The sequence below is a fragment of the Salmo trutta genome, chromosome 22 (assembly GCF_901001165.1).
Source record: "Salmo trutta chromosome 22, fSalTru1.1, whole genome shotgun sequence".
Lineage (NCBI taxonomy): Eukaryota > Metazoa > Chordata > Actinopteri > Salmoniformes > Salmonidae > Salmo > Salmo trutta.
The window spans coordinates 13,460,825-13,486,105 of NC_042978.1; the positions used below are offsets into that span (position 1 = coordinate 13,460,825).

The following is a 25,281-nucleotide window of genomic DNA, read 5'->3' on the forward strand; positions in this document are numbered from 1 at the left end:
TAGCCTGTGTTTACTATTCTACTTCACTTCACATATCATGATATCTGAAGTGAAATAGAAAGGTGAATGCAGCAATCAGGTTGGTTCCACCATGCTAATCATAACCACCATTGACAATGAAATCAGTGCTCGGTGTGTGACTGACCAGTATCTTTGATGAGGGCCCAAGAGCTGATCTGCCCTGCCATGGCCATCAATGGGGCACTGGCAAAGACCTTACCTCCAGCCTCACCTCTTGCCTGCTCACCACCGGTCGTCGATGGGGAGTTGGGTAAGCTTAGTCTGACCTGTTAAAAGAATGTGTTTGTCAGATATCACCTATCCTTACTGCTATTGGTAATAGAATACAAGTTCACAGATGCATCTATGGAGCCAGCACTTGGAGACTTGCAAGATGATGTGATGGGAGTCCTGACCGACAGACAGGCTCAATACGGACGTCTATTAATAACGGAGAGAGACCTGGCACTGAAGGTGATTACTAATAATACAGTACAGCAGAAATGTTCAGTATTTGCAATACCCTTTTCCTTCCATGTGTCACTGATGAACTCTGCCTCAACTCTGCCTATTTCTACAGATGGAGGACTGTAGATGCTTTTGCCAGATGCCAGCCTCGGTCGTTTGATGGGGAAACCATCACTTGGTAGGTTTTATCTGACCTGTTAAAACGTCAACATAGAATAGTATTTGTTTGTGGGTCAGATATTACCTAACTGCCAATGATAATAGAACAATGACAATAGCTGTGTTCGAATACTCATACTAACTGCACTAACCCTACTATTTGCGATGTAAATTGAGTATGCAGTATGCTTATTGGTCCTAGTATGGATATAGTTAGTATGCCAAATGTTCCCGGATGTCGTACTACATTTGCCAAAATACGAAGTATACAAGCAATGGACACTATTTCCGTGCTTTTAGGGCCCATAATGCAATTCTTCCAAAAATGGATGTGAACGTTTTCAGATTTGAAGAAAATTGCGGAAAATATGCAGCCGAAGTCTGACGCGAGCGGATACAAATTCGTTGCTTTAAATAATTATCACAAATACTAAGAAAAAGTTGAGCAATGTAATAAAGTAATAACTTTTCTAATAAATTACAATACATTGGCTGACAATGTTAGCTATGCTATCCTTTTGAAACGCATAGCATTACAGCATTCCCGGGTATGTTAGCTACCTACTGTAACGTTAGTTGGTTACTAGTACATCGAATTTGCCAGTATATTTATTTGCCATTTCAACAACATTTGTGAACATGATTGAAACATGAACACTCCTAGCTCCATCCGAACAACTGAATTGAGAAATAAGCTCAACTGTGTCTGCAGACATTAAAACGCAGACATTAAAACGCCTCAACAAAAAACTGTCGACATACTGTGGGGTTAAAACTTGCAAAAGTACTCTACAAGAGGCTGTGAACAAGCGATTCGGTGTCATTCTCTCTGAGCCTCTTTACTGTGTCGCCACCATGCTCGATGCTAGGTACAAGGACCGCTACTTTAATGCAGACAAAAAAAAAAAAAAAATGGGTTTACGTGAAATTTTACAGACACAGCTGGATAAGATGGAACCGGACACAGTGACAGTGCACACCGAGGAAGAGGCCACGGACAGAGCTGAAACTTCACTGCTTGACATGTATGATTAATGGGGGTCCTAATAAATCGTCTGAGACCAGCCACTCGGACAGCTGATCTAATGGTGGGTTTGCACAAGCAAAGAATTTCTAACTGTCAGAAAACTTCAGTGAAGCTCATCTGCATGCTCGTCGTCCTCAACCAGGGTCTTGACCTGACTGGAGTTCGGCGTTGTAACCGACTTTGGTGGGCAAAAGCTCACCTTCGATGGCCACTGGCACGCTGGAGAAGTAATACTCTTCACAGATTAATCCCGGTTTCAACTGTACTGGGCAGATGGCAGACAGCGTGTATGGCGCTGTGTGTGCGAGCGGTTGCTGATGTCAACATTGTGAACACAGTGCCCTATGGTGGCAGTGGGGTTACGGTATGGGCAGGCATAAGTTACGAATAAAAACAATTGCATTTAAACGATGGAAATTTAAGTTCACAGAAATACCGTGACGAGATCTTGAGGCCCATTAATCCACCGCCATCACCTCATGTTTCAGCAAGATAATCTTTGGAATTGTTACAATGATACATAATATATAAACGGTAACATGCAACCAGTAGACATCAGGGAACACATCACTTTTTTATAATGGTATAAAAGTAACTTTGTATTTAATACACCACTTTGAAAGTGAAAATATCAACATTTTACTGCTATTTCTGATGGTTTTTCATCATTGTTGTGATCATCAAGGTAAAAACAAAGAACATATGGTTTTGGTCATTGATGGAGTGTGTTCCTCAAACCAATACAAACATTTTAAGCTATTTTGGGGCAAAGTAGACCCAATCGCAGGTAAATGCATTTTCACCATTAATCTATAGGAGGAGGTCGCTACAGTCTGACCCTCAGTGTTCACTGAAATAGCACCATTTCGGGGTTTGTTCAGCGCAAAATTTTCACACTTCTATACCAAATAGAACAATATGGTATTTTGGGAGCTTGTCTACTGAACTAAGTAGTTGAAACTTTTTCAGAGAATCTACCCCAGAGCTCCTTGATGAATGACGATGACATTGATGTAATGGCAAGACAAATAAAACAATTTTCTGCTTAAGTACCTGTTAAAACATTCTCTGTTTGTCTCCTGAATATTACAGAGTATGTTTATCTAGTGCAAGTTTTCCCTTCAAAACACAGCTTTGTGGCAGAGCTAATTACCGTAGGATTCACGTGAGCAGACAAATTCCTTAGAGAGGAAAGTAATTAAGCAGAGGACTGTGGACAGTGGACACACACAGGGCAACTGGATGCTTCCTAGAACCATAAACTTGGCTCTTATGTCTCCGCAATTCGTTTTACTTGACACCTGAAAGGAGAGGGCATCAGAGTAAAGGAGAGGAAGAACGGCAACTGTCCTCCAGTGGAGAGAGAGAGGCAGCACTGATGAGCACAGCAGCACAGTGCTTCCTGTTGTTGCAGGCTAAAAACACAGTGACCTTCAGAATGTCATAACATGTCCACACTCACATGTTTCCTTTTGGTGCTAGAGTCCGTCCCCTTCTCTGATTCCCCCACCTCCAACCTCTCCCCTCCCCTCCCACTGGACTCTCGACCCTCCTCCTCAGACTCAACACATCTCGGTCTCTCTCAACTCCCCTCTTGTCACTTCCTCCCCCTTTCCATTTGGACAGCCCTTGACAGCAGGGCTCTGAGCGGATCTCCTCTCTGCCAGCTCCTGTTACTGTCACTTTAGTGGGAATGTGTGGCAAGGGAGCACTCGGAACGCAAAAAGTGCCATCTCCTTTCAGCTTTTAGAGTGCCCCACTTTAAACAGGCTGGCCACGACTGGCCACAAGACCATATCGACCAGTCTTGCCCCTCTGCCACCCAAAGCCATGTTTCAGGAGAAAGTTCTGGTCTGCTCTCTCGTCTAAGTACTGTGATGTTGTTTCTCTCAGTTTAAGATATAGATTTTTGTGATGTGAAATGGTTTGTACAATAGTTTGTGGCAGTGATTTAATTTCTTCAGTAACACACTGATGTTTTTGAACGCCAAGAGTCCACACATCATGTTTGCACATGTGTGCTTGGTTTCACTATCCTTGTGGTGACCAAAGTCCTCACAAGGATAGTAAAACAAGAAAAATTGTACTACTTTATTTATAAGAATCTTTAGGGGTGTTAATAATTTTGACCCCTACCCTTGAGAAAAAAAGTATTACTTGTTAAACAAAATCTCTTTCTCTGACCAATTGTATTACGATAAAATATAATTTCCCAATTTTTTGAAGCATACAATATAGCTCACTATTTGAATTATTTACTTTATATAGTCATCTTTCTCAAGGGTGTCAATAATTTCAGACCACACTATACATAATGTCTTTGTGTTGTGTGGGATATTTGTGGGCACATATTTTCACCGGTCCCCAAAAGAAAAAAGGGTATTTTAGGCTTAGGGGTGAGGTTTACACTTATGGACTTTGAATGGGAATCAATTGTTTGGTTCCAACAAGGATAGTAAAACAAAAAGGAATGCGTGTGTTTATTATGTGTTGAATACCTGTATACCCGGCTGAATCTCTCAGGCAATGCCGATCACAACTCCAGAAGGGAAGCGATCGAACTCCAGAAACAGCTCCCTGATGTTGCTCCTGTACTTCAGATCCAGGTCCAGCTGTACAATGCACTACAGATCTGAAACAAAGAGTTCAATACATTTTTACTCAGAAATTCAAACGTATTGCTAGCACCCCTTGAGTAGCAGATTACTTTGGCTATACATCATATCAGCCAAAATGATCAGCTATGAAATTATTCTGATTATCGTCTGATACCAATATGTTTTAAGCCATCATCTGATACCAATATGAAGATATCATGCATCTCTAATCATAGCTCTGATGTAGGCCCTGTTTCTGGGTAGCTACCACTGGTCAATAGCCAGCAGGGCTAGGAATTGCCAGGGACCTCATGATACAATATTACCACCATACTTAGGTGCCGATACGATATGGATCGCGATTCTATATGCATTGTGATTTTATTGCTATTTGATGTTCCAAACATATTGCTCATCATATGTCTGCTGCAGAGGGACAAGAGAGAGCCATGAGATGACGAGTTTTGAACAGTCATGGAAATAGAAGTCCTGAAAACAAAATTGTCTGTTTAAAAAGCATGTGTAGAACAAGCTATGAAGGAAACATACTGGAGTATTGGTGCAGGTAGAGCCAGCTAGCCCAAAAATAATATTGTGATAGTCAAAACAATATCCCGATATGTAACTGTATCGATTTTCCCCCCCATCACTAATAGCCAGGAAGCAGCACTCTGTGGACATGGTCACCCCAGTTACCAGGAAATACAGAATCCTCTGTTCATTGTTTCACCTTCCTGTGTTTTGGTGGTTGGCATGGCAGTGAAAAGTAAAGACATTCTTAGGGTGCTGGACTGCTGTGCAATGGACAAAATACTGTGCCAATCTGAAAACCATGCATTGGGTCTTGACATCTTGAACTGCTAAAATGTTAGTGACTCTAAAGATGTCACACACAATTGTGTATGCTGTACCATACAGTTAACGAGTGTTATAGTAAAATAGTAACCTTAAAGTGCAAAAAAAAAATAAGTATCTAGATACTTGATGGGCCTCCAAAAGAAGTCCTCTGGAAGTCCAAAAAACAGATCTAGACCACGTACGCAGATGGTCCAAAAAGCCAATCCAGTAGTCTAAGAAAGCGATCTCGGTATGACCCCTGATGGTTCAAGAAAGTTATCTGTGGTTCCAATAACTGAATTGCTAACCAACCTCCAAGAAGGAAATTCAGGTACAAGAAGAAGTAAGTCCCAAATCTAGAAGGGTGATTTGATGGGAAAACCACATGATCTATTGGTGCGAGCAGTGGTGTAGTACAATTTGTTTAGGTGAGGAAGTGCAAAAAATAAATACCGACAGATGTAGCCAAGTATTCAGACCCCTTGACTTTTTCTACTTTGTTACATGACAGCCTAAAATGGATTAAACACATTTTTGTTCTGCAATAATCTACAGAGAAATACCTTATTTACATAAATATTCAGACCCTTTGCTATGAGACCCGAAATTGAGCTCAGGGGCATCCTGTTTCCATTGATCATCCTTGAGATGTCTTTACAACTTGATTGGAGTCCACCTGTGGTAAATTCAATTGATTGGACATGATTTGGAAAGGCACACACCTGTATATATACACACAGTTGAAGTTAGAAGTTAACATACACTTAGGTTGGAGTCATTAAAACTCGTTTTTCAACCAGTCCACAATTTTCTTGTTAACGAACTATAGTTTTGGCAAGTTGGTAAGGACATCTACTTTGTGCATGACACAAGTAAGTTTTCCAACAATTGTTTCCAGACAGACTATTTCACTGTATAACAATTCCAGTGGGTCAGAAGTTTACATACACTAAGTTGACTGTGCCTTTAAACAGCTTGGAAAATTCCAGAAACTGAAGCTTCTGATTGGCTAATTGATATCATTTGAGTCAATTGGAGGTGTACCTGTGGATGTATTTCAAGGCCTACCTTCAAACTCAGTGACTCTTTGCTTGACATCATGGGAAAATCAAAAGAAATCAGCTAAGACCTCAGAAAAAAAGATTGCAGACCTCCACAAGTCTGGTTCATCCCTGGGAGCAATTTCCAAACACCTGAAGGTACCACGTTCATCTGTACAAACAATAGTACGCAAGTATATACACCATGGTACCACGCAGCCGTCATACAGCTCAGGAAGGAGACACGTTCGGTCTCCTAGAGATGAACGTACTTTGGTGCGAAAAGTGCAAATCAATCCCAGAACAGCAATAATGGTCCTGGTGAAGATGCTGGAGGAAACAGGTACAAAAGTATCTATATCCACAGTAAAACGAGTCCTATTTCAACATAACCTGAAAAGGCCACTCATCAAAGGAGAAGCCACTGCTCCAAAACCACCATAAAAAAGCCAGACTACGGTTTGCAACTGCACATGGGGACAAAGATTGTACTTTTTGGAAAAATGTCCTCTGGTCTGATGAAACAAAAATAGACCTGTTTGGCCATAATGACCATCGTTATGTTTGGAGGAAAAAGGGGGAGGCTTGCAAGCTGAAGAACACCATCCCAACCATGAAGCACGGGGGTGGCAGCATCATGTTGTGGGGGTGCTTTGCTGCAGGAGGGACTGGTGCATTTCACAAAATAGACGTCATCATGAGGTAGAAAAATTGAAGCAACATTTCAAGACATCAGTCAGGAAGTTAACTTGGTCGCAAATGCGTCTTCCAAATGGACAATGACCCCAAGCATACTTCCAAAGTTGTGGCAAAATGGCTTAAGGACAACAAAGTCAAGGTATTGGAGTGGCCATCACAAAGTCCTGACCTCTTCTCCAGACCATTTCCGGAGACCTTCTCCCTTACCTCACCCCGCTCATCAACTCATCCTTGACCGCTGGCTACGTCCCTTCCGTCTTCAAGAGAGCGAGAGTTGCACCCCTTCTCAAAGAAATTACACTCGATCCCTCCGATGTCAACAACTACAGACCAGTATCCCTTCTTTCTTTTCTCTCAAACTCTTGAGCGTGCTGTCCTTGGCCAGCTCTCTTGCTGTCTCTCTCAGAATTACCTTCTTGATCCAAATCAGTCAGGTTTCAAGACTGGTCATTCAACTGAGACTGCTCTTCTCTGTGTCACGGAGGCTCTCCGCACTGCTAAAGATAACTCTCCTCTGCTCTCATCCTTCTAGACCCATCTGCTGCCTTTGATACTGTGAACCATCAGATGCTCCTCTCCACCCTCTCCTAGTTGGGCATCTCCGGCGCGGCTCACTCTTGGATTGCGTCCTACCTGACAGGTCGCTCCTACCAGGTGGCGTGGCGAGAATCCATCTCCGCACCATGTGCTCTCACCACTGGTGTCCCCCAGGGCTCAGTTCTAGGCCCTCTCCTATTCTCGCTATACACCAAGTCACTTGGCTCTGTCATATCCTCACATGGTCTCTCCTATCATTGCTACGCAGACGACACACAATTAATCTTCTCCTTTCCCCCTTCTGATAACCAGGTGACGAATCGCATCTCTGCATGTCTGGCAGACATATCAGTGTGGATGACGGATCACCACCTCAAGCTGAACCTCGGCAAGACGGAGCTGCTCTTCCTCCCGGGGAAGGACTGCCCGTTCCATGATCTCGCCCTCACGGTTGACAACTCCATTGTGTCCTCCTCCCAGAGTGCTAAGAGCCTTGGTGTGACCCTGGACAACACCCTGTCATTCTCCGCTAACATCAAGGCGGTGACCCGATCCTGTAGGTTCATGCTCTACAACATTCGCAGAGTACGACCCTGCCTTACACAGGAAGCGACGCAGGTCCTAATCCAGGCACTTGTCATCTCCCGTCTGGATTATTGCAACTCGCTGTTGGCGGGGCTCCCTGCCTGTGCCATTAAACCCTTACAACTCATCCAGAACGCCGCAGCCCGTCTGGTGTTCTTCCGCACACTCCACTGGCTTCCAGTTGAAGCTTGCCTCTGCTACAAGACCATGGTGCTTGCCTACGGAGCTGTGAGGGGAACGGCACCTCCGTACCTTCAGGCTCTGATCAGTCCCTACACCCAAAGAAGGGCACTGCGTTCATCCACCTCTGGCCTGCTCGCCTCCCTACCTCTGCGGAAGCACAGTTCCCGCTCAGCCCAGTCAAAACGGTTCGCTGCTCTGGCACCCCAATGGTGGAACAAGCTCCCTCACGACGCCAGGACAGCAGAGTCAATCACCACTTTCCGGAGACACCTGAAACCCCACCTCTTTAAGGAATACCTGGGATAGGATAAAGTAATCCTTCTAACCCTCCCCCCCCAAAAAAAAGATATAGATGTACTATTGTAAAGTGGTTGTTCCACTGGATATCATAAGGTGATTGCACCAATTTGTAAGTCGCTCTGGATAAGAGCATCTGCTAAATGACGTAAATGTAATGTAAATGAGATAACATAAATGAATACACCGACTCAGTCACCGGATAAAAAAAAATGATGCATAGTTGTGATACCGAGTGTCTTTCAAAACGTTAACGAATCAAAAACCATGGATTGATAGCAGCCTTGTAGGAAAACTGAAAGAGGGATGCTGCTTATAAATAGGGCAAGGTGACCGAGGACAATAGTGTGGTTAAGCAGTATAAATACAACCAATGAAGATCGATAAAGATGGTGAAACAAGTATAGGGACAAAGTGGAGAAGCAATTCAGCGAGTCGGACACAAGGCGTATGTGGCAGGGGCTCCTAACGTTCACTGATTACAAAAATAATGCCTGCCACGTCGCCGTCACCAACGCTACCCTACCGGATATGCTAAACACATTTTGCCTCACGATTTGAGCACAATGACGCTGAGCTGCCAAGGCAAGCCCCCGATGACAATGTGGGCAACACACTCAGTCTCCACTGAGGACGTATGTAAGTCATTCAAACGTGTTAACCCTCACAAGGCTCAGATGGCATCCCTAGCCGTGCCCTCAGAGCATTTGCAGACCAGCTGGCAGTTGTGTTCTGACCTTTTCAATCTCTCCCTAGCTCAGGGCGCTATACTCACCTGCTTCAAGATGTCCACCATCATCCCTGTGTCCAAGAAAGGGAAAGTAACTGAACTGAATGACTACCAACCAGTAGCACTCACTTCTGTCATTATAAAGTACTTCGAGGCTAGTCAAAAGACCATATCACCTCCTCCCTCCCTGACACACTCAACCGTTTCCAAATCACCTACTGTCCTGACAGATCCACAGAAAATGCAAATCGCCATTGCACTGCACACTGCCCTTACCCAACTGGACAAAAGGAATGGATATGTGAGGATGCTGTTCATCAACTACAGCTCGGCCTTCAATACCATAGTGCGCAATAAGCTCATTACAAAGCTCACAGCCCTGGGTGTGAACTCCTCCCTATGCAACTGGGTCCTGGACTTCCTGGCGGGCCGCTCCCAGGTGGTGAAGTTAGGCAACATTACCTCCTCAACACTGATTTAACACTGGGGTCCCACAAGGGTGCGTCCTCAGTCCCCCCCCCCCCGTATACCCACAACTGCGTGGCCTCACAGTTCCAACTCCATCAAGTTCAATGTCAACACAACAGTAGTGGGGCCTGACTACCAACAATGACGAGACAGCCTACAGAGTGGAAGTAGGCTGGTTGTAGACTTCAGGAGGAACCAGGCTGGGCACACTCCCGTCCTCATCAATGGGGTTGCCATGAGACGGTCAATAACTTCAAATTCCTCAGCATACACATCTCGGAGAAGCTGAAAGCTGGTCTAACCACATAGTCACCATGGTGAAGAAGGCACGACAGCAACTCGTCAACCCCAGGATGCTGAAGAAATTCGGCCTGTCCCGTATGGCCCTCAGTGTTCTACAAGAGCACCATTGAGAGCATACTGTCAGGCTGCATCACAACCTAGTACGGCAACTCCACCGCCACAGACCGCAAGGCGCTTCAGAAGCTGACACGGGCAGCCGAAACGCACCATTGGGTGCACACTGCCTGCCCTCCAGGACACCTACAACACCAGGTGTCGCAGGAAGGCCAAGAAGATCATCAGGGACCCCAGCCACCCAAGCCATGCCCTGTTCTCCCTGCTTCAAATCACTCAGACGCGGGCAGTACAGGAACATCATGGCAAAAACTGGAAAATTGTTTCAGACCATCAGGCTGCTGAATAGCCACCACTAGTCAGCTACCTGCTACTCCCCCTATGGACATTTTCCCCTCACACCCCTTCAATGGTCACTTACCTCACATGCTGCTCCCCCTATGGACATTTCCCCCCCCCCCCCACCAAATAGCTTTTACTCTTCCCCCACCCCAACGACATTCATCACTGTTGCAGTTAATATGTATATTATTGACTAATTATAATTGTCTTTATTTTGGTCCCCACCCCTATATGTTTATGCTGCTCCCCCTATGGTCATTCCCCCACATCCCCTAAACAGTCTTCACTCTGCCTCCACTCCAAATGGACATTTATTCATCCCTTCTACACTTATGAAGTGTATATAGTGCTATTTCTAATTTTATTGTTGCTTTATGATTACCATTTTCATTATTTTATTTCACTTTGTCCTGCACGTTGGAGCTCAGAGCCTAAGATTTTCACTGTACCCTGCAATCACACCTGCAACCCTGTACATGTGACTATTAAACACTCAATCTCTAAATCTGAAAAGTGAGCACAGAGTGCTTCAAAGATGGACCATACCGCACACACTGTGCAGAAAAAGCTAGCCACCCAGCGTGTTCCCAATACGAGCCTTATTTTTGCTACTTGTTTCTGCAGTTCGGCAATGCAATCAGCAAGTTGGTTCTGGTTTTGGGGAGATCGACTGTATTTAGTGTACAATTTGTTCATGACGATATGGAAGTGATTCACACCACCAACCTCTGACACTTCATCCCCTACCGCCAGTTCATGTCTATGGTTTAGACAGTGCCACACAAGGTTTGGATAGTGCTGGGAGAGCCTGCGTGCAACGCCTGATTTCTTCCCCAGCATGACACTGGCACAATCACTTGCGAAGGACACCAAGTGTTTCTTCAGACAATTGTCGTTGAATGCGTGACCACACAAGCGTTCAAACAAATGTTTCACAGTATCCGCCTTTTGGTCAGGAAGCTTGATAAAATCAAGACAAAATCTGGGTCACGGGGCTTGTCGGTTTTACATTTGAAATAAACTAATCAGCATAGTTTTGCTGCTAAGGCTTGCAGACTCATCAAAAAAGAAAGAAAAAAAAGCTTATGGCCCTGGGTTGGTCTGATATGCGAGTGCAAGACCAAGTCAAGCTTGGTCTTGATTAAGATGGCGAGGAAGGATAATTGCTATAGATCAAGAAATCAGCAACTATCCTGTACACAAAACTCATCCTCCAAAAACTTGAAAGCATTTTACAGGACAGTACTCATCCCCTTCCCTCAAAATTCAGTCACAGCAGCAGCTAGACAAGGGAGAAAAAAATACTTAAAAATAAAATTAAAACAGATAGATATGGGGACTCTTATTCCAAGAGCCATTTGGCTGTATAATAGATAGTCTGTTGGTCCCTCCAGTATACAGCATATTGCACTTTCACTATAAATGTGTAGCTATAGCACTTTGAATGAATTATTGTGTGTCGTTTCTGTGTTTTCATGTTTTATTTACGGTCTTCTTAAGCACATGACCAAATGAATTTCCCCCTGATGGGATAATAAAGTTGATCTGAATCGGACTTGTAAAATGACAGACATGTGACATCTGCACATATCTTCTTTACAAACTATTCATGAGTATGCCTCCTGTTTGTTCCTCCACATACTGTTTGTCCATACGTCAGCACATGGTAGCAGGCCTATTGGTGCCGTGGTGGTGGTGCCAGCTGCAGGGAGAGGAGCTGTTCTGTCATCTGAGGGAACAGAGGTAGCTGAGGACGTGTGATCGGGAACTGTCAGTGTTGCGGAGATCAGGCCTGGACCTGGGGACAGGGCAGCGAGGGAGCCGTCAAGGTTGTGGTGCGGGCTGCATGCTAGTAGCCAGGACAGATGAGGGAGCTGGATCAGGATATTCACCTAGGTCAACTTGCTGGCTGTTTGTGTTGTTGTCAGGCCTATTGGTTGTAGTAGTTGCTGCAGCTTTTGCAACAACCCCAAAAAAAAAATGCACCAATGTCTGTTTTGTCGCCATTATGTCTATGACAGCTAGCCAGCTGTCCAAAAATGTACCTCTGCTAACCGTGCATGCTGCAAAGTGATGTAATGATGACAAATCTAAGGATTTGTTTTTTTTACGTTCTGATTGATTAAAGTGGCCAAGCCTGACGGGCCTCCGCAGTGCACACATGTAGCCTACAGTTCATCATTCTCACCACTGCCAGAGAGAAGACTGGTTAGAAACCACCATTTACCTACCTCTAGGCTGCTATACATATTTATCTGGTTTGTCATACTATCATTTTTCATGGAATTTTAGTGGTAATTAAATATAAATGTATTCTGATAACTTATTTATAAGTTAACAGCTCCGAATATTCTCAAATTGAAAAAGTGAGGGAGAGCCGCTCCTTCACTACACCCCTGGGTGCGAGACCCGTTTTTTGATTTCTAAACCATTCAAGGACTTCAGCAAAAAAGTAATTTTTCCCCCCCAAAAAATCATCTCGGATTAATTTATTGGATCAATGTTAATTAGGGTAAGGGGTTTGACACCTATGACGCTGAGTATCTATAACGCAAAGTAAGACACCAGTGATGTGTCGGTATTGACCCCAACCCAGCTCACTGTTTTTCAAGCCAATATAATCTAGGCCTATCTACAGTAGAAGCAATCGCTGCCTAAGTCAAGCAAGAAAAACGTGATTCCAGTTAACAATACTAACAAATAACAGAACAAGAAACAGTTTTCCAGCTTCTTGCGGTCAGACAGTGGAAAGGCCAACCCAACTCGGGGCTCTGGCCTGGAGAGGCCAGACTGCACAGACAATGGCCCTGTATATGGAAAAAGGAAAACAAGTGTCCTAAACTAAGCCTGTTGAAACAAGAACAATGCTGGGTGACTGGGCTAGAGCAGGGCTTCCACGGAGACCTTGGCCAGAGAGATATTTTAGGGTCGGTCTCTGTCCAAACAAGCAGCGGAAACTAAACTGTCTGCAGAGTGTCAACCATTTTCTCCCCTGCTCTTTAAACAAGGAAGTCCCCCTCAAAATGCCTTCATGTGTTGCGTTAGCAGAGGGAGGTTGGCGCTGAGTCTAACGCTGACTTTGTTTGTTCTGAGGGGGCTTAAAACAGCCTGCTTTGGAACAGGGGAAAGCAGGAAGAGAGTCTTCGGCTGATACATGATTGTGCTAAGCTATAATATAACCACATAAATCATGAAGGCCCACACAGACAAAGCCGCATTCACGCAGACTCTCCAATCGCCATTTCTCTTTAACCGTCAATGACAGCTATTATGAGACCATTTAATGCTGACAGGCAGTGCAGAATGGCCTTTAAAAGAAATGTGCTTTTGACATGAACTGCAAGAGGTCAAATTCCCAATTAATACCGATAGGGCAATGCAGGGTGACATTTGACCATATCGGAGGAGCTGGAGGCTCTCTGGCCGGTGCCTCGGGGTAACGTTACAGTGCACGATAACAGAATGTTTGTGTTCGGCCAACTCAGATTCATTTCACCAGGCCTAGTTTACCCGGAGGGAGAGACCAATTCCCGAACCGGAGGGATCACGGCAAGGTTCACTGCCACAGCCCACCTCTGGCGACCAGCCGAGCGTGCGGACAAGCAAAGACCGTCTCCACGGACCAGGTTTCAGCAGGCCATGATGGGGCAGGCGGGCTGGCTGCACAACGCTGCTTTGTCTAAATCATGCCTTGAAGGAATGTTGTGTCTGAGGTCAAGCATGTGGCATTGAATGGGGGGCTTGGGTTTTTGACTATGTCTAATGTGTATTCATGTGATATTTGAGTAACTTAAACATTACTACAAAATCTATGGGCTAAAAAAGCTAGCTAAAAACATTAGCTGACATGGGCTGGTTGATCTGGACATTTGACCATTTATAAAATAGCTCTCTAATGTAATGACAGACATGGCAAGAGGAATACTGACGATGCACTACCCAATTTCTAAATTTGTCCTTGTGCATTCTACTATTACAACTTTGAAGAGTAAGTTGAAAGATGGACTGAGTTCTGAACCCATAGCGGCCGTCAGTCTTTCTTTAAATTACTATAGCGGCCGCGAACAGCCTTGTTTTTCTAACAGTAATAACTGTATCAATATCGCAAAATTAACTTGTTAACAACCTGTTGTATTTGTGTGGCTGTCATCAATCAGAAACCGGAAACAGGGTTTGCGGTCATTTGACTTTTAAATGAAAAAGTTACTTAATTACTCAAAATGAAAGTGCTGAAGTGGCCACGAATTTTCATTGTGGAAGAAGCTGTACCTAGGTTGGTGATACGGCTTCGGACACGTCCTTGCACTTTGAAAGCGATGATGATGATGTCGAGATGAGTGAAATAAGTAAAACAGCAGATATGTTTGTTGTTTTTGATTGATGCTGTGAAACTTGGGGAATAGTTCTCAGATTAGCAAATCCTGTCATGATCACTTGGTTGGTACAGGTGAGCACATCAGCAGTGGAGCTTGAATGATTGTTCTGTCTCATGGAAATAGTTGCAGTGCTTAGCTGTAAATAATCAGCTAAATAGTTGGTTGTTTTGTCTCGTTTCTACTGATGTAATTCATATGGAAATGTCCCAAGCTTCTTGCTATAGTTAGTTAGCTAGTCTGTCAGGCAAGAAAGGTTGTGTGGCGGTAAATTTGGGCTGTGCTAGCGAAGCGTCATCCTCAGCTGTCACTTTCACTAGCAAGCCATACAGACAACCAGCTAACTAGCCACTGAAACAGAGATGAGTCATTTGTGTTTCTGTTGTCATGGTTGCTAGGTACAGATATTCATAGGCTATACATTGCCTCGTTTCCAGATAACAAGTTGCTTGTTTGGTCATGTACCTACCGATGCAATTCATTTGGAAACTGTCCCACCTTCATAATTAATCAGCTAACATTGGTGAACTCTGTAGTTGGTCTATAAGGTAAGAACATGAGAAAATGCTTCGCTCGCAACGCTGTCACACTTGATCCAGTCACTCCCTCCCTACAAAAGACAACCAGCTAACTATGCCCATCGAAATAGATGACATTTTTCTAAACCCGTTTGGCTAAATTGCGTCACGATGTGGGGGTCCTGAGCCAGAAGCTCTTCCCCATCGTGGAGGCCATGCAGAAGCACTTCAGTGACACCATCTTCTTCCTGTCCGTGGCCATGCACCACATCATGTCCACAGGTAAGGGTTGCCTTAGTTAAAGATAAATATGAATGTGTAACTTTTTCATAGGTATTTACAAAGATGACATAAATACCTGTAATCTTTTACTTTCAACATCCTAAATAAATAACAATAGTTGATGTTGGAGGTTGACCGATAAATCGGAATGGCCGATTAAATAGGGCCGATTTCAAGTTTTCATAACAATCGGTAATCGGCATTTTTGGACGCCGATTATGGCCGATTACATTGCACTCCACGAGGAGACTGTGTGGCAGGCTGACCACCTGTTACACGAGTGCAGCAAGGAGCCAAGGTAAGTTGCTAGCTAGCATTAAACTTCTTATAAAAAACAATCAATCAATCTTAACATAATCACTAGGTAACTACACATGGTTGATATTACTAGTTTATCTAGCTTGTCCTGCGTTGCATATAATCAATGCGGTGCCTGTTAACTTATCATCGAATCACAGCCTACTTTGCCAAACGGGTGATGATTTAACAAGCGCATTTGTGAAAAAAAGCACTGCTGCACCAATGTGTACCTAACCATAAACATCAATGCCTTTCTTAAAATCAATACACAAGTACATTTTTTAAAACCTGCATATTTTGTTAATATTGCCTGCTAACATGAATTTCTTTTAACTAGGGAAATTGTGTCACTTCTCTTGCTTTCTGTGCAAGCAGAGTCAGAGTATATGCAGCAGTTTGGGCCGCTTGGCTCGTTGTGAACTGTGTGAAGACCATTTATTCCTAACAAAGACCGTAATTAATTTGCCAGAATTTTACATAATTATGACATAACATTGAAGGTTGTGCAACGTAACAGCAATATTTAGACTTAGGGTTGCCGCCCGTTCGATAAAATACGGAACGGTTCTGTATTTCACTGAAAGCATAAACATTCTGTTTTCTAAATTATAGTTTCCGGATTTGACCATATTAATGACCTAAGGCTCGTATTTCTGTGTGTTTGTTATATTCTAATTAAGTCTATGATTTGATATAGCAGTCTGACCGAGCGGTGGTAGGCAGCAGCAGGCTCCTAAGCATTCATTCAAACAGCACTTTCCTGCATTTATCAGCAGCTCTTCGCTGTGCTTCAAGCATTGCACCATTTATGACTTCAAGCCTATCAACTCCCGAGATTAGGCTGGCAATACTAAAGTGCCTATAAGAACATCCAATAGTCAAAGGTATATGTAATAAACGGTATAGAGAAATAGTCTTATAATAACTACAACCTAAAACTTATTACCTGGGAATATTGAAGACTCATGTTAAAAGGAACCACCAGCTTTCATATGTTCTCATGTTCTGAGCAAGGAACTTAAACGTTAGCTTTTTACATGGCACATATTGCACTTTTACTTTCTTCTCCAACACTTTGTTTTTGCATTATTTAAACCAAATTGAACATGTTTCATTATTTATTTGAGACTAAATTGATTTTATTGATGTATTATATTAAGTTAAAATAAGTGTTCATTCAGTATTGTTGTAATTGTCTTCATTACAAATATATATATAAAAAAATATATATAACAATAATAATAATAATAATAATAATAATTCGGCCGATTAATCGGTATGGGCTTTTTTTGGTCCTCCTATAGTCGGTATCGGCGTTGAAAAATCATAAATCAGTCGACCTCCAGTTGATGTGTTGAATCTGTAAACCGTTGTGCAACATACTTTGACTTCTTACCATCTATGAAAAATAAATCTGACCATGGGTCTTGAAGTATGTGTATCCTATATTGCCTTTTTGGTTATAATCTGGCCCATCTATGAACATATTCTTGTGTAATCTATCCCGTCGGATTATCTATTAGTCATACATATGCACACCGTGAACTGAAAAACAATCTGGCTGCTACGAACTTCATAAAATCCTTTTAATTGATTGATTGAAAATGATGATACTGTTTACTGTGTGTGTGTGTGTGTGTGTGTAATGGAGGCGTGTAACTATCATACAATTTATTATGGAAACCTCTAAGAGGTGATTATTAGGAAGAGAATGTGTATGGTTGAGAAAAAGACAGGAAGGAAGAGACGATGATCCTGACCAAAATTCTATTCTCTCTCTCCCTCCCCGTTAGTCTGTTCCTCTAGGTCAGTGAAAGCGAAGGAAGTTATATGGAGACTCAGGGTTCAGCAGCAGAAGGCATGGAGGATGCGCAGTTATGAGATGATCGGAGAGCTGTGGAGGGAGGAGTGGAGGGAGAGGAGGCAGCAGAGGGAGAGCACACCTGAGAGGGTAGCCCTACATTTCCATGGAGGGCATCTGCCCCAATTCCCACCATTCACCCTTGTACCACATACCCTGGGCCTAAAGTGACAGTTGCAGGGGTTTTGGAGTTGTTTTAAAAGTGGTAGGAGTCTGTTTTTTTTTATGTTCAGATCTGGTGTTTAAAAAAAGCCATTGACAGCGAGTGTCTTTACACAATGGAAGACAAAATTGGTGTTATTTCTATTGACATGAATGTGATGTCATTAAATAGGTTGTGCTCTTAAACTAAGTTAACAAATTACAAATACAAGTTTTGTTTTTGAGCTATGTCTATGTTTGAAATGTGTGAGGAAACAAGCTTAATCTTAAATTCTCAGTAATCTACAGCAACATTCTAGAATTCTACTGGGGTCTAAAGGGTAAAAAAAAATGGAGGGGGGGGACCCCCGTGCCCCTCTGGCCCCACAGTTTGGGAACCACTGACTTAGGGGACATACTGCTTAAGACAGAATGAATGAAAAATAAACAGTTAGTATATTCCAACAATTGTGTTGAGTCATCGACCTGCACTCACTTCCTAAACATAATCTAGTGCCGATTAGTGATGTGTGTGGGGGTGTTTTTTGTTGTTGCAAAAAAACTAAAAGATGTGGGTCTAGATAAAAGTTGGGAGGAGGACAAGGACTTTGAAAGTTCTCATACACCTTGTTTTTTCCCCATGTTCTTGTTACAGCCTGAATTAAAAATGCACACACACACACACACACACAATACCCAATAATGACAAAGTGAAAACATGTTTTTAGAAATTTTTGCTAATGTATTGAAACTCAAATATAGAAATCTCATTGACATACGTATTCACATCCAATACTTTGTAGAAGCACCTTTGGCAGCGATTACTGCTCTGAATCTCTAACAGCTATCCACACCTGGATTTTGCAACAATGGCCCATTCTTCAAGCTCTGTCAAATTGGCTGTCGATAATTGCTAGACAAGCCAAGCTGAAGGACCTGTCTCACACACACACACTGCTCTCTACCACTGTACGAGATATAAAAATAAGCTATTATTGATCACTGTTGAGCCATGATATGGATGTTGGTATGCAGACCCTTGAGCAACTGCGGCCCCTCACGATGAGTTCAGCTTTTTTGTGGCCCCCGATCCCGTCAAAGTTGTCCAGGCCTAACAACTGTCTAGGTACTAAACAGGCGCCATCTGTCTTCTATCATATTGATTATAGATGAAAAACAGCACGACTGCCACCTCAAACAGCTCCATCTGTTGCCCAACCACTTTCACACTAACAAAGTACTTCACACAGACTCCGTTCTCTTGCTCTATTAAAAAGGCCAGGTGGAAAAGGAAGGGGGCCAGGTGTGGTTGAGGCCAGGGGGACAGTCAGGTCAGAACATGTTGGAGGCCCCCCCCTGGGAGTTTACAGGCAAACTCATCATCTATAAAAGGATGAAATCACTCAGGGGCTTCATTAAATTAAGATAGTGAGAAATATTTCCATTGTGTACTTCCCCTCGTCTATTTTGAAGAGCGAGTTCTACGTATGATACTTATTTTTAGGCTGTTGTTCAATCCCTCATCGTATCCCTTTGGAGATGAACGTTTGACAACTGACTGCATTGTATGATGAAACTTTTGTGTCCTGGAATAACCAGGTTGCCATTTCCCCCATTTGCATTGCCTCATGCTACTCAGGTGGGTGCATAGCATTCTGTATGGTTAGGGTAAGAGAGGGAGGAAGCCTAACAAAACTCATCTATTGCCCCCACAGAGACCTACATCCTTCCGAAATAGCTGGAACATTTCCGCACAAACGATCAACATTAAAACGATAAATAAAATACAAATGCACTTCCCCCTCACATCTGTGTCAATTCTAGCTAGCGCTTAACTGTGCAGCAAAAAATGTCCAGTGGTCCACACACACTATCATATTCACACAAACTGCCCATCTTCAAGTGAAGATTCCAGCAGCCCCCTGCAGATATTACAGTCCCTCCGACAGAGGAATAGCTACTTGGTGACTCTGAAGCAACCTTTGGAGAAAGCAGCTCAGAACACAGTAAACAAAGAAGCCACACGAACACACACACGCCTCTGCAATTTAGACGGGCAGAAAAACATCTATTCAACCTCAGGTTAGCCTTCAATTGCTAGTTGAAGGGGCAAGCAGCTTGGCAAACACCAACGTTGAACTGAAGAACCATGTTCAAAGTCCTTTGGAAAATGGATCGGATTCTTCAGTAAATTGGCCTCACGGAACTGAAAGCTGAGTGACAACTGGTCACTTCAGACAGCGGAACACAGCGCATTCAATCCTACTCCTTCCCCTCTCAGACTGTTGACTTTGTATGGTTCCTTTGAGTGTGTTTTCATGTGTGCAATTAACTTTTTCTTCAGCCCCCTTCACGTCGCTCCAGGCCCAGGCATTATTAACCAGTCTAGTGTGAATGACACTTCTGGTTCTTAAGTATTTTAAAAAAGCACTCATCCACCAGTCCGTGAAGTCTGTCAACCTTAAGGTCTTCTCCTGGATGTTGCTTCTTATAGGAATTCAGGATTTCTTGGTATTCAGGTGCATTAATTTCTAGAGGGCACCGTACGTAATTTTTACACTGAAACCTTGTTTCGCTACGACTTAAATGGACAACTGACTGACCGTGACCTTATAACCTCTGGATGTAACATCTTGTTGGAAAAGCATTCATTGAACTCTTCTACTCCTAATGCTTCCTTATTGCTGTAAGGAAGGAGCACAACACACTCATGTTCCAATGCCCACTCCTCTTTTATGAAAGTGATTCATAGTAGGGCCACTGTGTGTGTGTGTCAAGGTGTTGTGTAGTGAGCATTGATTCGGTATAAGGCGGTATACCATTTTTAAACATTAAATAATTCTACTTCCATGATTCCAACATTCCACGCAAGTGTTTTGATCTAAATCGGAAGTCAAATCGATTTTTGACCATATCGTGCCGCCCTACAAGGCAGTGTCGAAATTCTCTCAAATGAGATCAACTTTGGTTGAAGTTTGATTGAACGGTATAAAACAAATCACAAATGGAGAAAGCCCCATTGAAAATCACTTACAATGTATGAGTTTCAACTCTAGAGTCATGCACAACTCAAAGCAAATGTTTAACTTTTATTATTCCAAACCATCCTTCCATAAAATGCCAAGAGCGTGCAAAGCTGTCATCAAGGCAAAGGATGGCTACTTTGAAGAATCTCAAATATACTTTGATTTGTTTAACACTTTTTTGGTTACTACTTTTTTGTGTCCAAACTTTTGACTGGTACTGTATACATTGTAATATGATATTTTGGCCATAATCGCCCAGCCCTAATTTGGCCCCAAAAGCCTGGCCACTGGCTCTACTGGCTGAGTGGCGCCCCATGCTGTCCTTCCAGCGGGGTGTTAAAAGTGCTCAGCCAGAGGGGACTGCCATCATCAGTTCACACGGAGGGACACTGAAGCGTCATGTGACCATCGAACAGAACACTTCCCTCCCTGGGAGAGTGTCCTTCAGGCCCCTGCCAGTCTACCGCATGCTTCGGCTAGGTAAAACGAACAAGTGTGCTCGCATACTCCATTAAAAAGACAACAAGAAATCTGTCATTAATTTTGACGAGATCTTAGTCACGCAATTTTACATCTAACTAACATGTTTGGTGCAGTTTGCGTACACCTTTATCCAGCTGTGTCCACCCCTACCCTCAACACCCATCCCCTCAGTTCTCCCCAAGCATCCTGTGAGGCAACACAGAATAAACGAGAGCGTATACATTTCACTGAGTGTAACTGTAAGAAACAGTGTTGCGGTTTGTTTATGTAAGAGGGAGAGTGTATGGGTGTGAATGAGAGAATGCATGAGTGTATTTGAGCATGAAAGAGTATGCATGTGTGAGAGAGTGAGTGTTTGCAAAACACTCCTCAGTCTCCCATTGAGAGCCCACTCACTAGTCATGGCTCACTGAGTGTTGGAGAGAGACAGGTTGAGGAAACAAGATAGTGTGCAGAGACAGACAGGAAGGTGTTATTTCGAGGCTAGCTGTCTACTCCACACAGCCTTCTGGGACTCTGACTTCGTTAGAATACATTAACATTGATTAGTCATAGTCTGGTCCCAGATCTGTTTGTGCTTTTGCCCACTCCATTGTCATGCCAAAACTGTTTTGCATGAGCATTCCATAAGAGAGCCGAAACAGACTGGCACCCGGGCTAGATTAGTCATCCACCAAGAACATAACTTCAGATTGAGCTGGTCACCTTGGGGTGTACTTTGAGTCATCCCCCCCAAAATAAATAAATAAATAAATAGCAGTAAACATCTGATAGAGTGTGGGAGCAAAAAAAACACCCAATTAGTATAATGTGGAAGACTGAACTTCATAGTTTTAAACAGTAATGGTCAAAAACATGTCAAACCGCCAAGACATCTTCTGATGGTATTAACTGTGGAGTTGGACATACTGTAAATACCTATGAAAAAGTTACACATTCATATTTATCTTTGTAACTAAGGCAACTCTTACCTATGGACAAGATGTGGTGCATGGCCACGGACAGGAAGAAGATGGCGTTGCTGTAGTAGGCCCCGGAGCCGAAGTGCTTCTGCATGGCCTCCACGATGGGGAAGAGCTTCTGGCTCAGGACCCCCACGTCGTGGAACACCACCTCCGTCGTGGAACACCGCCCCCAAACGAGGGCAGTCAGTCATATGAGAAACATCTCATTCAGACAGTCAAGTCATTCTGACTTGATATTGTCAATTGCACAAGACACATGTGATTAGAATAATAATGCCATGGGCAAAATCGGGTTGGGCATAAGGGTACATCACTTTCAAACAAAGATTCCCCTGTCCCACTTCCCCTCCCTCCTCTCCTCTGCAGGTCACTCTCCCAGCCCATGAAACCCTGCTGCCCCCAGTGGGCCTAATCCCACAGTGCAGGGCAGGGATTTGGCTCCAGCGGTCCCCAGTCAGATCATGTGGATCTCCCTCCAGATTAATGAAAGAGGATTTTGCAGTAATTTATTACTGCAGAAACAAATATGTTCCAGATTGTGTCTCGGTTAAATGCTACTGCATTAAAAGAAGTGTGTGTGAGAGAGAGACTGACTGTGTGTGGTAAAGGTGGGGATTAGACATATTTAAAAGCAGATGTGTGATTTGGACATGCAGACATAATTTAATGTTCCATAACTGATTAAGATAAGCCTCCCCTACGTCTGGCAATAAAAACAGCCCTGGAGATTGTATTGTGGAACGTAAGCCTAGCTTTGGGAACAGCTAACTGTTACGTTAGCCCATAGACTACCCACAGTGCAATTAAAAGACCATCACATTAATTGTAGTTTTAATCAAATACATCTTATAAAGCTAACTGTGTGAAATCTGAATGTTGTGCTGATTTTGCCTCTCCCAAATGACTTGCAGCTGAGAGAGCCTCGACTTAGAAAATGCGGGAACGAGAGCAGCAAATTAAACATTTATATGATGTTTATTTCTAGATTTTGCTTGTATATTTAATAGATTATGTTCTTTTTTTAAGAGCTATGTATGAATAATTCAGATCGTAAACAAGACAGGGCAAACCACATGTACTAAATAGCCTAATACAGGAGAAGTTATACTCTTATACCGTTATATTCCTCAGCTGTACTGAACCAAATTACAACATACATTCTATTTCGACTTTATAGAACAAAGGAAAGGGGAGGCAAAGTGGAGCAGTAGAGAATAGAGGTCGACCGATTAAATCGGAAGGCCGATTAATTAGGGCCGATTTCAAGTTTTCATAACAATCGGAAATCGGTATTTTTGGACACCGATTTGGCCGTTACATTTTTTTTAATAATGTACACCTTTATTTAACTAGGCAAGTCAGAACACATTCTTATTTCAATGACGGCCTAGGAACAGTGGGTTAACTTCCTTGTTCAGGGGCAGAACGACAGATTTTTACCTTGTCAGCTCAGGGATTCAATCTTGCAACCTTACGGTTCACTAGTCCAACGCTCTAACCACCTGCTTTACATTGCACTCCACGAGGAGCCTGCCTGTTACGCAAATGCAGTAAGAAGCCAAGGTAAGTTGTTAGCTAGCATTAAACTTTTTTTTTTTATATAATCAATCAATCATAATCACTAGTTAACTACACATGGTTGATGATATTACTAGTTTATCTAGCCTGTCCTGCGTTGCATATAAACGATGCGGTGCGCATTCGCAAAAAAAGACTGTCGTTGCTCTAACGTGTACCTAACCATAAACATCAATGTCCTTCTTAAAATCAATACACAAGTATATATTTTTAAACCTGCATATTTAGTTAATATTGCCCGCTAACATGAATTTCTTTTAACTAGGGAAAATGTGTCACCTCTTGCAACAGAGTCAGGGTATATGCAGCAGTTTGGGCCACCTGGCTCGTTGCGAACTGTGTGAAGACTATTTCTTCCTAACAAAAACAGCCAACTTCGCCAAACGGGGGATGATTTAACAAAAGCGCATTTGTGAAAAAAGCACAACCGTTACACGACTGTACCTAACCATAAACATCAATGCCTTTCTTAAAATCAATACACAGAAGTATATATTTTTAAACCTGCATATTTAGCTAAAGGAAATCCAGGTTAGCAGGCAATATTAACCAGGTGAAATTGTGTCACTTATCTTGCGTTCATTGCACGCAGAGTCAGGGTATATGCAACAGTTTGGGCCGCCTGGCTCGTTGCAAACTAATTTGCCAGAATTTTACGTTATTATGACATAACATTGAAGGTTGTGCAATGTAACAGGAATATTTAGACTTATGGATGCCACCCGTTAGATAAAATATGGAACGGTTCCATATTTCACTGAAAGAATAAACATTTTGTTTTCGAGATGATAGTGTCCGGATTCCACCATATTAATGACCTAAGGCTCGTATTTCTGTGTGTTTATTATATTCTAATTAAGTCTATGATTTGATAGAGCAGTCTGACTGAGCAGTGGTAGGCAGAAGCAGGCTTGTAAGCATTCATTCAAACAGCACTTTCCTGCGTTTACCAGCAGCTCTTCGCTGTGCTTCAAGCATTGCGCCGTTTAAGCCTATCAACTCCCGAGATTAGGCTGGCAATACTAAAGTGCCTATAAGGACATCCAATAGTCAAAGGTATATGAAATAAACGGTATAGAGAGAAATAGTCCTATAATAACTACAACCTAAAACTTATTACCTGGGAATATCGAAGACATATGAAAGCTGGTGGTTCCTTTTAACATGTTCTCATGTTCTGAGCAAGGAACTTAAACGTTAGCTTTTTTTTACATGGCACATATTGCACTTTTACTTTCTTCTCCAACACTTTGTTTTTGCATTATTTAAACCAAATTGAACATGTTTCATTATTTATTTGAGGCTAAATTGATTTTGATGTATTATATTAAGTTAAAATAAGTGTTCATTCAGTATTGTTATAACTGTCATTATTACAAAAAAAAAGTACATTTTTTACAAAAAAATCAAAATAAATAAATAATTAAA

General features: G+C 42.7%; 1 long non-coding RNA gene and 1 pseudogene across 1 annotated transcript; both read right to left on the reverse strand.

The window, feature by feature from the left end:
• Positions 1–25,281, reverse strand: part of LOC115158952 (xyloside xylosyltransferase 1-like) — a 55,158-nt pseudogene that overhangs the window by 23,269 nt on the left and 6,608 nt on the right.
• LOC115158131 (uncharacterized) lies at positions 159–23,561 on the reverse strand. Its single transcript, XR_003868622.1, has 3 exons — positions 22,282–23,561; positions 4,153–4,286; positions 159–287 (listed from the first exon to the last, which is right to left on the reverse strand). It is a non-coding gene; the product is annotated as an uncharacterized LOC115158131 (long non-coding RNA).